Source organism: Manis pentadactyla, chromosome 3 (assembly GCF_030020395.1).
Source record: "Manis pentadactyla isolate mManPen7 chromosome 3, mManPen7.hap1, whole genome shotgun sequence".
Classification (NCBI taxonomy): Eukaryota; Metazoa; Chordata; class Mammalia; order Pholidota; family Manidae; genus Manis; species Manis pentadactyla.
In genome coordinates this window covers 130,789,160-130,799,764 of record NC_080021.1, presented here as the reverse complement: position 1 = coordinate 130,799,764, position 10,605 = coordinate 130,789,160, and positions in this window count along the sequence as shown.

Sequence of the window (10,605 nt, the reverse complement as noted above, 5' to 3'; positions counted from 1 at the left end):
ACCAAAGGGGAGGGGTGTGGGAGGGCGGGTGGGGAGAGAGGGAGAAGGGGATTGAAGGGTATTATGTTTAGTACACATGGTGTTGGGGGGGTCATGGGGAAGACAGTGTAGCACAGAGAACCCAAGTAATAACTCTGTGGTGTCTTACTACACTGATGGACAGTGACTTCAAAGGGGTATGGGGAGGACTTGGTAATATGGGTGAATGTAGTAACAACATTGTTTTTCATGTGAAACCTTCATAAGAGTGTGTATCAATGATACCTTAATAGAAAAAAATCTGTAGTGTCACCTGAATGGAATGATCACTGTGGTATGCTCATACCTCTTTCTTCTTTCTACTGTTACTACCAGACTGTGTTACTGTTTCCTAAGATTTTAATTCTGGATAGCTATAGATGTATTTTTGAATTCAGAATGTCCTTATTCTAAAAATATAATCATCCAAAACCTATCAAAGTAAAAATCACATTTATTAATTTATAAGTGTATGCTACTGCTCTTAATTAAATCATCTGTAGCATAATAATACATTCACAAAAAATACAGAAATCAAAACTCAGGTTATAATTATGAATAAAATGTTTTCCTGTCTAAATTCTATGGCTTCTTCCATGCCACCCTAGGATGAATAGAGTCCACTTTTGAAAGCTCAGTAAAGGTTCCTAAGTTATTTATTTATCCTTATCCTTCATCGCATTATTCATATCTCATTGTATCTTTTGAATGTGTTTATCTTCCTGAAATGCTTCTCCCAAGGGTGTTTTCAACGACAGGCTGTTTTATCTTTGTGTGCCATATTGCTGTGAAAATTCTCTTGTCTCTTTGTCTCTTTCTCATTTTATTCATTATCTCAGGGTGCTTTCTGAATTCTTTCCATATCTGCACTTTAAAATTTTCCTATAACATGTATTATTTTTTGTATTCATCTTCTTTTTGTTTGTTTTAACAATAAGAGGGCTTATAAAATGTTCAAGAGAAGCCAGAGATGGAACAAAATATAATTTTTTGGCAGAAAAATGGGTAAAGGCTATCAGCAGACACTTACCAGAAGGGTAAAGACAAATGTCATAGCAACGGCTGGCAATGTTTATGCATCTGTAATTAGTAAAATGCAAACTAAAATGAGATACACCTTCATGTTCTTCACATTGGCAAAAATCTAAAAAGTGGAAAACTTCTACTGTTGACTACATTGTAGTGGACCTTTTGCTCTTATTTTTTGTGAAGATAAATTGATAAAACTTTATTAGAAAATTATTCAGCTGCATATTTCAAAATGAAAAAATAAAAGTCCACATGACCTTTGAGCAAGCAATTCTTTTAGGAATCCATCCTAGGTAAACAATATTGCACTAAATTTTATATACAAATTCCCAAAACAGCTCAAATGGATTATAGACCTAAAACTATAAAACTCATAGAAAAAACTATAGGAGTAAATCTTTGTGACCTTAGGCTAGGCAACGCTTTCTTAGATATAACAAAATCACAAGCAAGAAAATCAAATATAAATTGGACTTTATCAAAATTATTAAAGCTTAATGCTGAAAGGATATCACAAAAGAGTGAAAAGATAATCCAGAAAATGAAGAAAATACTTGAAAGTCATATACCTGATAAGTGTTTCTAGAGTGTTTTGTGTCTAGCATTTATAAATAATTCTTACAACTCAATAATATAAGGATATGTAATCCAACTAAAAATGGGCAAAAATCTGAATATTTATCCAAAGAAAATATACAAATGACTAATAAACCCCTAAAAGATCCTCAACATCATTAATCATCAGGCAAATACAAAATCAAAATTAAACTGAGATGTCCTTCACACTCACTAGGATGGCCATTAAAACGAACAAACGAAATAACCAGGGTTGATGGGAATATGGAATGATTGGAAACCTTATGCACTGAGTGGTGGGAATGTAAAATTTGTATAGCCATTTTGGAACAGTTTGACATTTATTCAAAAGTTAAATGTAGGTTCATCATATGATCCAGTAATTCCATTCATAGGTTTATGCCCAAGAGATTTGAAAACATGCCCTCAAAAATCTTTTACATGGATGTTTGTAGCAGCATTATTCATAAGTCAAAAAGTTGAAACAACTCAAATATCTACCATTGGATGAATCACAAAATGTGGCATATCCACACTGAAATATTATCCAGCAATAAAAAGGAAGTTCTGCTACATGACACAGCATGGATGATCCCTGAGACATTATGCTCCGTGAAAAAGAGCAGAGTAAAGAAAGCCACACATTGCTTGATTCCATTTATACAAAATGTCCAGAACAGGCAAATCTATAGAGATGGAAATTGGACTAATGGTTGCTTAGGTCTGAAGGGCTTGAGGAAATAAGGAGTGACTGCTAATAGGTTACCAGGTTTATTTTGGAGATGATCAAAATGATCTAAAATTGTTCCCATGGCTGTGCAACTCTGTGAATATAGAAGGAACATTGAGTTGATTGCTTTAAGTGGAAAAATTATGTTACATAAATTATACGTCAGTATGATCATTATATGAAAAATTTACATACAAAAATATCCACAGAGGTGTTGAGAAAAAAACTGGAAAAACTATAAAAATGTCTGACAGTAGCAACTGAATTAAACAGCATCCTTCTAAGGGCACACTATGTAGTCCTCCAAACAAATACAGGGGGAATCCATATATACTTATGATAAGGAGAAAACTCCAAAATGCGGGGTTAGATGGAAATTCAGTTTTAGGTAAATATATATATACCATATTCCAACTTTAAACTGTAGGTAATTTTTTTCATATTTGTGCAAGAGTACCAAAAAATACTGAAGACATGTAATTGCTGATACTGTTTTTGAACAACAGGGGGTAGGAGCAGAGGATATGAGGGCTGGGGGGTTTGTGAGAGCTTTATTTTGTATGTCTGCATTGCTGGGATATTTTAGAATGACAATGCCATTCTGTATTATTTGAATAATGAACAACAAATACACAGATAAACACAGCTAAGTAAAATGAATGTACACGGGAGGACTGAGGAATTAAAGAAATGCCTGTCTTTACTCAGGGTCCTCTTGGCCAGCAATGTGTGGGCTCCATCCGTACAGTGACCTCCGCAGGGCACTGTGCCTGGACGTCAGTTGAACATGGCTTTGAGGAGGGCACTTTCACGTTTAGAAAGGAAAAGAAGGGGGACGCCAAGTCTTTTTTTCTTTCTTTTACAGTCTATTCAATTACTTTCCTCTTTTTTTCATTCTTTTCGATTTTTGTAATTCATTTCTTTTTACCATTTTTAATGGTAGTTCACTTCTGATTTTGTAATCTATTACTGTTTTTAACTATTTATATCTATTGATTAAAATTAACACACCAGGGTGTGTCAGTCAGGTTCTAGATGAGGACTGATTGAGGGACTTGCTTTATGAAGACTCTTTGACAACATACAAGAAGTTTGTAGGGTTTTCACCAGTCTGGAGGAAGACCTGGTCAACAGGAATGGAAATGAGTGGCTCAAGAGGAGCTTAGCCTTCCTAAGTTGCCTTCACCTTGTGAGTGCTGGTGAAGACACACTCTACCTCCACCTTCTTCCCGCTTGCCAGAGCTCCCCTCTGGGCCCCAGTGGGAAGCCCTCAGGCATGGAAGCCCATTGGCAGCCTCTTAGGGCAGAGAGCCAAGTGAGAACAGTCTGATTTTGGAAATTGGGGTACTTAGCTGGATAGAACAGTTTTGACCCTTATTTGTTGTGCACTGTGCCAACCTGCCATGTGAACTTAGCATTTTGTACAATCTTCTTCTAAGTTACAACCTATTCTGATTGGCATTTTGTCACAATTTTTTTCTGATTTGTTGTTCTTGAAATGTCAAAAATGGCCTTAAAATGTGTTCAACACAGTTGATAAACAATAGAGTTCAGAGCTGAATTTGTATGAGGCCCCTCCTGACTACAATTTTCACAGCACTCTCATTCATACTTGCTTTTGAGGGGATTCTTGGCAGGCTTAATTTAAGCTTTATCTCAATTGCTTTAGAAATGAAGCACTCTTTTCAAATACTGCCCACAATTCATGTTTAATTGCTCTTTTAAAAGCAATACTTGAAAAGGTTCCCACAGCAAGACCCAGATTCTTTTTTCATTGGAGGAAATAGGAATGAAAGGAAATCAAGGCAGGGAGATGTTACCTGAACTTGAGTGTTCTGAGAGGTGCCATGCTATTTCTGGGTGGTGAACTGGAGCTGCCTTTTATCCCACACAGTAAATAAACATCACCCTCCCTGCCTCTCACAAGCAACCTGAGAACTATCTATGATGCCTACTTCATGCCAGTGTAAGGCATAGGTGCAGTTCCACTGGGACAAAATTAGTTGTGATCATCTTCAGATTTGAGTAGGTGCTTTAATCATGCCCATTCACCAACATCAATCAATCATATGTAAGCTGTACACATATAGTTGTTCAATGCAAAAGTGAATTTTGGGAAAATGCCTATATCTTATAACTAGTATCAAGCTCTTCTGGTCAGACAATGCTTGATTGTCCTTCAACTCACCTGAAACACATTATGTGCTTTTTCATTGCCATTAACTTTTAAATTTCAGAGTCGCCTTCAGACAATTTTTTCCCAAAGCAGAATGCATGTGAGAACCACCTGAGAACCAGATTCATTCTAGGCTAACTGAATCAAATTGAATCTAGAGTCTGTATTTTTAAAGAGCTCCTCTTTTGATCCTAACACCTAGCCATGTTTGGAACCCTACAACATAGAGTAATTTTTTATTGGTAAATATATTCTATTTTCTAAGTAGATAAATATCAAGGAATTGTGTATATGTGTGTGTGTGTGTGTGTGTGTGTGTGTGTGTGTGTGTGTGTGTTACACATATATTTACATATAGTATGTTGGGGCAGTAGTTAGGAAGCTTCTGTTGTGGAAGCTTTGGAGGGTAATTTTCTAATTTTCTGGTGCTTTCGCATGGTGATGGTAGGTAGATAACCCGAGGTAGGTGGGTGACTGCAGAATAATTTTTAATTTTCTTTGTTATATGAATCACTTTCACTTCAGGAAACTGAAGACAATGTGTTGATCTGATTTTATACATCAAATTCTTCCTGGTAGTTAGTTTCCATAACTTCTCATCTGACTTGAAGTCAATTTCCCATTTCTCCTGAGATGAAGATTATAGGCCCCAGAGGATATAACACAGGCAGGACAAGATGGCAGATTAAAGCTCAGAATATCACTAATTTCATTAGCTCTAAAGAGGATAAATCATTAAGTGAAAATGGAATATTCCAATTAAAACTAAAAGATTGTCAGATTGGATAAAAAAGTACCTAATTATGTACACCTTACAGGACATGTGTTTTAAATATGCGACTACAGCACCACAAACCACTGATAGAACAAAGGACCATCTCAATGCATGCAGAAAAAATGATAAAAATCAAATGCATTAATGATAAGTGCACTTAGTGAACTAGAAATAGGAAGAAATGTTCTTAATCTGATGAAGATCTACAAATAACAAAACAGATGTTAAAGCAAGCATCATACTCAAAGCTTTAAGACGTTACCTCTGACATCAGAAATAAAGCAAGAATCTGCTATCACTTTTATTCAGTTCTGTTGTGGAGATTCCAGTTGGCACAAAAAGAGATGGGGAAAAATTGAAATGGGAGAAATAGAATAGTTATTATTTTATATGTAGATAACTGTAGACAACTCAACAGAATCTAATAGTCTATTAAAATTAATAAGCAAATTGTCAAGGTCAATTATACTGGTTATAACATCAATATATGAGAATCAATTGTATTTCTATATACTAGCAAAAAAATTAGAAAATAAAATTTAATGAAGAGACCTTTCATGCAAGCATTAAAAAATTTAAATATAGGAAAAAATCTAAACAGAGCTGTGTTGGTGACCCCAACTCAGGTGGTCAGAACTTGTGCTAGTTCTAAGCCCCAGCCTGTGCTGGCTCTGGAAGTGGACAACTGTACTCATTCTGGTCTTGCCAGCATTCTCCATGCCCAAACAGATTACTAAAGCCCTTGGAACAGAGCTGTCCCTGGTGAATTCCTTTTCTTCCCCATGGCAATTCCACAAACACCAGAACCAATTGACTTTTGCCAAGCCAGGACGGCAGCTTGCCTTTCCCATATGGTCCTCTGCATATTCTGCCATATGGCACATATGTCAACACTTGAGCTCTGTGTGACCTTGACTGTGTCCTCACCTCCCAGCTCGTGTTAGCACACTACACTGATAGGACCCAGGGTGCACATGTCTCTGGGTTTTTAAGGCAAAGGGGCTGAATCCCATGAACAGAGCTGGTGAGGGGACCTGGAGTCCTATGGTCCAGGATGCGCAGCCATTCTTAGCAAAGGTGACAGCCCCCTGGGCCCCCGACCACTAGTGCAGGAGGCCTGTTTGGTTTCTGCAGGCAGCATACACCACACCTGTGTGTTTTGCTCTGGCAAGGAAGACTGATGACCTTGCGTGTTGGCTGAGCAAGAAACAGCTCTCCAGTGGCAGGCTGCAGCCACTCAGCCACCACGTAGCCCACACAGGACCCTCAGAGACAGCAGCTGGAGAGGACACCCTGTCTGTGGCCGGGGACAAGTCCCAACAGGAAAACCACAGTGGAGGCCCTAGAATTTGTTAATAAAACCTATTCAGTTATGACTATTGTCTTTTTGAGAAACATTCCCTAGCTTATTAATCTAGTAAAGGCTGAATGCTTAACTATGAGACATGAGATGACCGAGGGACCCAGGAGGCCTTTCATGAACAGCTTTCTGCCGGATTCTTCCATAGGCCCAGCTGCATCCTGGAAGCGGTATAGGGGACCTACTTGCGCAGGCCCTAGAGTGCAAGTGGCATGTCCCTCCCACCACTGCCAGGGTCATGAGGAGTACCCTCTGGCCACTTGGCAGAGAAATGTTAACTTCAAGTCCCTCCACAGGCGGCTCTGAGCAACACCTGGGGCAGGGTGGGCAGAGCATGATGACTCTCCATCAAACCAGCCCCACTGCACCAGTGGCACCTTCCCAGACAGGCCTTCTGTCCTGACTGTTTACCGCACCCTGCCTTCTATCATGTCACAGTTTCACTCTCATTATACAGCTTATTAGTATAGAAAATTGTCTTGCTTGTATCCACCTGGCTTATTTCACTGAGCATAATACAATCTTGGACCATCCATGTTGTTGCAAAGGGCAGGATTCCTCTCTTTTTATAGCTGAATAATATTCCATTGTGTACATGTACCACCCTTCTCTATCCATTCATCTACTATGGTAAATTTTCCTTTGTATTTGTCTGTTTCTTTTGTTTAGAACATAAAATAACTAAGTTCAGAGAACTTACTGTCATAGCATGAAAAACAGAAGCCTCACATTCAACCAAAACATAATGCAAGCCAGATATGTAATTTTAAAGTTTCTACTAGGTGTTTTAAAATAGCAACAAAACAAAACAGATGACATTAACTTTAACAGTGTGTCTTACTTAATCTACTGTATGTAAAAATTATCATTAACAGGTAATCAGTGTTACCTGGACTCACCTCGTGCGTCTGTAGCCACAGCAGCACAGCCAGGAGTGATACACAGGCGACTAAGTCCTTGTTGACGAAACGAATGCACTAAGTCGTTCAGCGCTGTAGGTCCAGTCAGAAGAAGTCCTGTGACAGACCATACCCTAGATATTGTTGCTTCTATATGATTTTATAATAAATGTTATTTTTTTGTGTGTTTCTTTTTCCTTCCATTGCATATTTCCTTCTGGTTTGAAGAAACCTGTTCCTGTTCCCTCCTCCTTTTGCATCTGACTCTCTTTTTCAGTTCTATTAGTGTTTATGTTTCCATTCTTAACAATTTATCAAAATGTAAAAATTAAATAATTATTAGGCCACTCATAGGATGACTTGTTAGTTATTTCTCGCCCCACTAAAATGTACCATTTTGAACCCTGCTTTCTTTCCTACTTTTCCCACACACAGGAAACCTGATCATATGAGACCTCCACTCTCCCACATTTGTAAATCTTGAAATTGGATTTTTTTTTTTGTCAAGCTATTATTAAAGTTAGCTTGCAATATAGTGCATTTCCTTGTTCAGAGGCTTAATGAAACCCTACATGTCAATCTCATTCTCAGGACTATCTACTCACTGTAGCCACTGTAACAGTTTCTCCATCACTATTTCCTTTAGTGATGACCATGTCTGCACCGATATAGTTTTTCTGCTCCAGTTACCATGGAGGTAAAGATCTTCAACCATCCTCCTCAGATAGGAATCATGGGCTGAGCCTCTCTGAATTTCTCTCTGCATTAATAAATGTCTTCATTTTGTCCTGACAGTTTAATGGTATATTTATTTTTGAAGCCTTATTGAATTACAATTAATACAGAATAAAATTCATCCGTTTAGAGTTTCATTTCAATGATGTGCTCACGGAGATGTGCAACCATCACCTCAGTCAACTGCAGAACCTTTTCCATCATTACTGTGTCCACTACAAGTCACTCCCCATTCCCTGTAGCAACCACTGATTCACATCTTGGTTTGTAGATTTGCCTATTCTGGAAATTTCGCATTAAGTGCAGTCATACAATTTGTGTTCTTTTTTGACTGGCTTCTTCACTTAGGATAAGATTTTTTAGATTTATCCCTGTTGTAGTATGTGTTAGTACATGATGTTTTGTTGATGAATAGTTTCCCACTGTATGAACATACCACTTTGTCCCTATTCAGTTTTCATTGTCTTCTAAGAGATGTTTGTTGATAGAAAATAGAAGGTAGTGCTCACCATTCAGTAAGCTACGTATAATAGGACTTCCGTGGGAGAAAGTGGGAGTTAGGATCAAATTTATATTTATTATATAAAATCTATATAATTTTTTCTGAAAAAAAGTGGCTAACCAAAAAGTGGCAGGGGAATGGAGTTATTAATTTTCTCAGTGAATTTGTTTTTGAGATAGAGTCTCTAGGTTTATTAGGGGCCTGCTGCCATTTGAAGAAGACAGTTCATGGAACAGGCAGGGGGACATCAGGGGATGCCAGAGGGTCCTAAAGTTTCCATTTACCTTGCAAGGTGGCCACAGTCCAGGCTTCATCCTCAGTCTGGGAGGCTGCATGCCTAGATTGTCAGCGCTTAGTGTGGCTCCATCTCCTAAGGCAGACTCACACCCTAATGTGGCTCTCACAGTTCAACATATCAAAATCAGAAAAATGGCCTTCCCTTTGGATGAGGATGGCAATTGTCAAATGAACTGAATGGTCCAGTCCAGAGATGTTAAGTGTGAAGTCTAAGTATACTTCAAAGGTTGTTCTCAGCTATGCTACTCTGAAGCTCTGAACCCACTTGGGGAGGTAGACCAGCTTGGTAGGAGCATCCTGTGTCAGTTTTGTTGAGGTGATTGCCTCTGTGACCCTACTATTCATATGTACTTTTCCTGACAGTCTTTTCCCACACAGGACCAGTGCAAAGAGACAGGCTTCTGGCTCCTAAGTCACAGCCACAGTCTGGTCCTGCCCCCTCGAGCTGGGCATTATCGTCATTGGACTTCAGGTCACACCTGTTTAGCAGTGCTTCAGTCAGCTTAGGCTGCCATCGCAGAGCACCACAGGCCAGGTGGCTCGGACAACAGCTCTGGAAGCTGGCAGTCCAAGGTCGGGGTGACAGCAGGGGTGGGTTTTGGTGAGAGCTTGCTTCCTGACTTGCAGTCACCTTGTCACTGTGCCCTCACATGGCAGAGATAGAGCTCTGGTGTCTCTCTCTGTCTTAAAAGGACACCAATCCCATCATGGTGCCACCGTCAAGACCTCATCTGAAACTAACTGCTTCCCAAGGGCTCCATTTCCAAATGCCATCACATTGTGGATTAAGGCCACAGCATATGGATTTGGGACAGACATAATTCAGTCCAGAACAAGTGGATTAAATTTCAAAAGCCCTGCATCACTCCATCCTAACCATGGCCTGTGACAGAGCACATGATAGAGATGTACCCTGTCTCCAAAAGACAGAAGCTACAGCCTGATACTGAGCCTTTAAGGGGGAGATGGTCCTTCATTAAGGGCAGTCAAGGAGTCCAACTTCCTCCCAGTTGTGTTGCCTGTGGGATCATGGGCTACGTAGTCATCTTGGGGCCTCTCCTGAGGAAGGTGCCTGGAGTCTTGCTCAGCTACGCCCAAGGACAAAGAAGACAACAGAACATGACTCTCAGTAGAGATGCTACTCTTTATACTGCGTGACCATTGGGCATAGGATTCAAATCTAATTCATCTGTGTCCACGACACTGTGTCTTGATTGCAGGTCCTCGATTAATATTTTAAATCAATAAATGGATATTTTAAAATGCTATATAAAAGCCTTTCTTGATGGACAGTGACTGTAATGGGGTATGTGGGGGGGACTTGGTGATGGGGGGAGTCTAGTAAACATAATGTTCCTCATGTAATTGTAGATTAATGATACTAAAAAAAAAAGCCTTTCTTATAGATTGGCACATTATTGTTTTGATTTCTTTTGGAGTGAAGGAATGTTTCCCACTCAACTGAAATCTACAACTGCAAATTCCTAACTAGATATAATGTACATTGT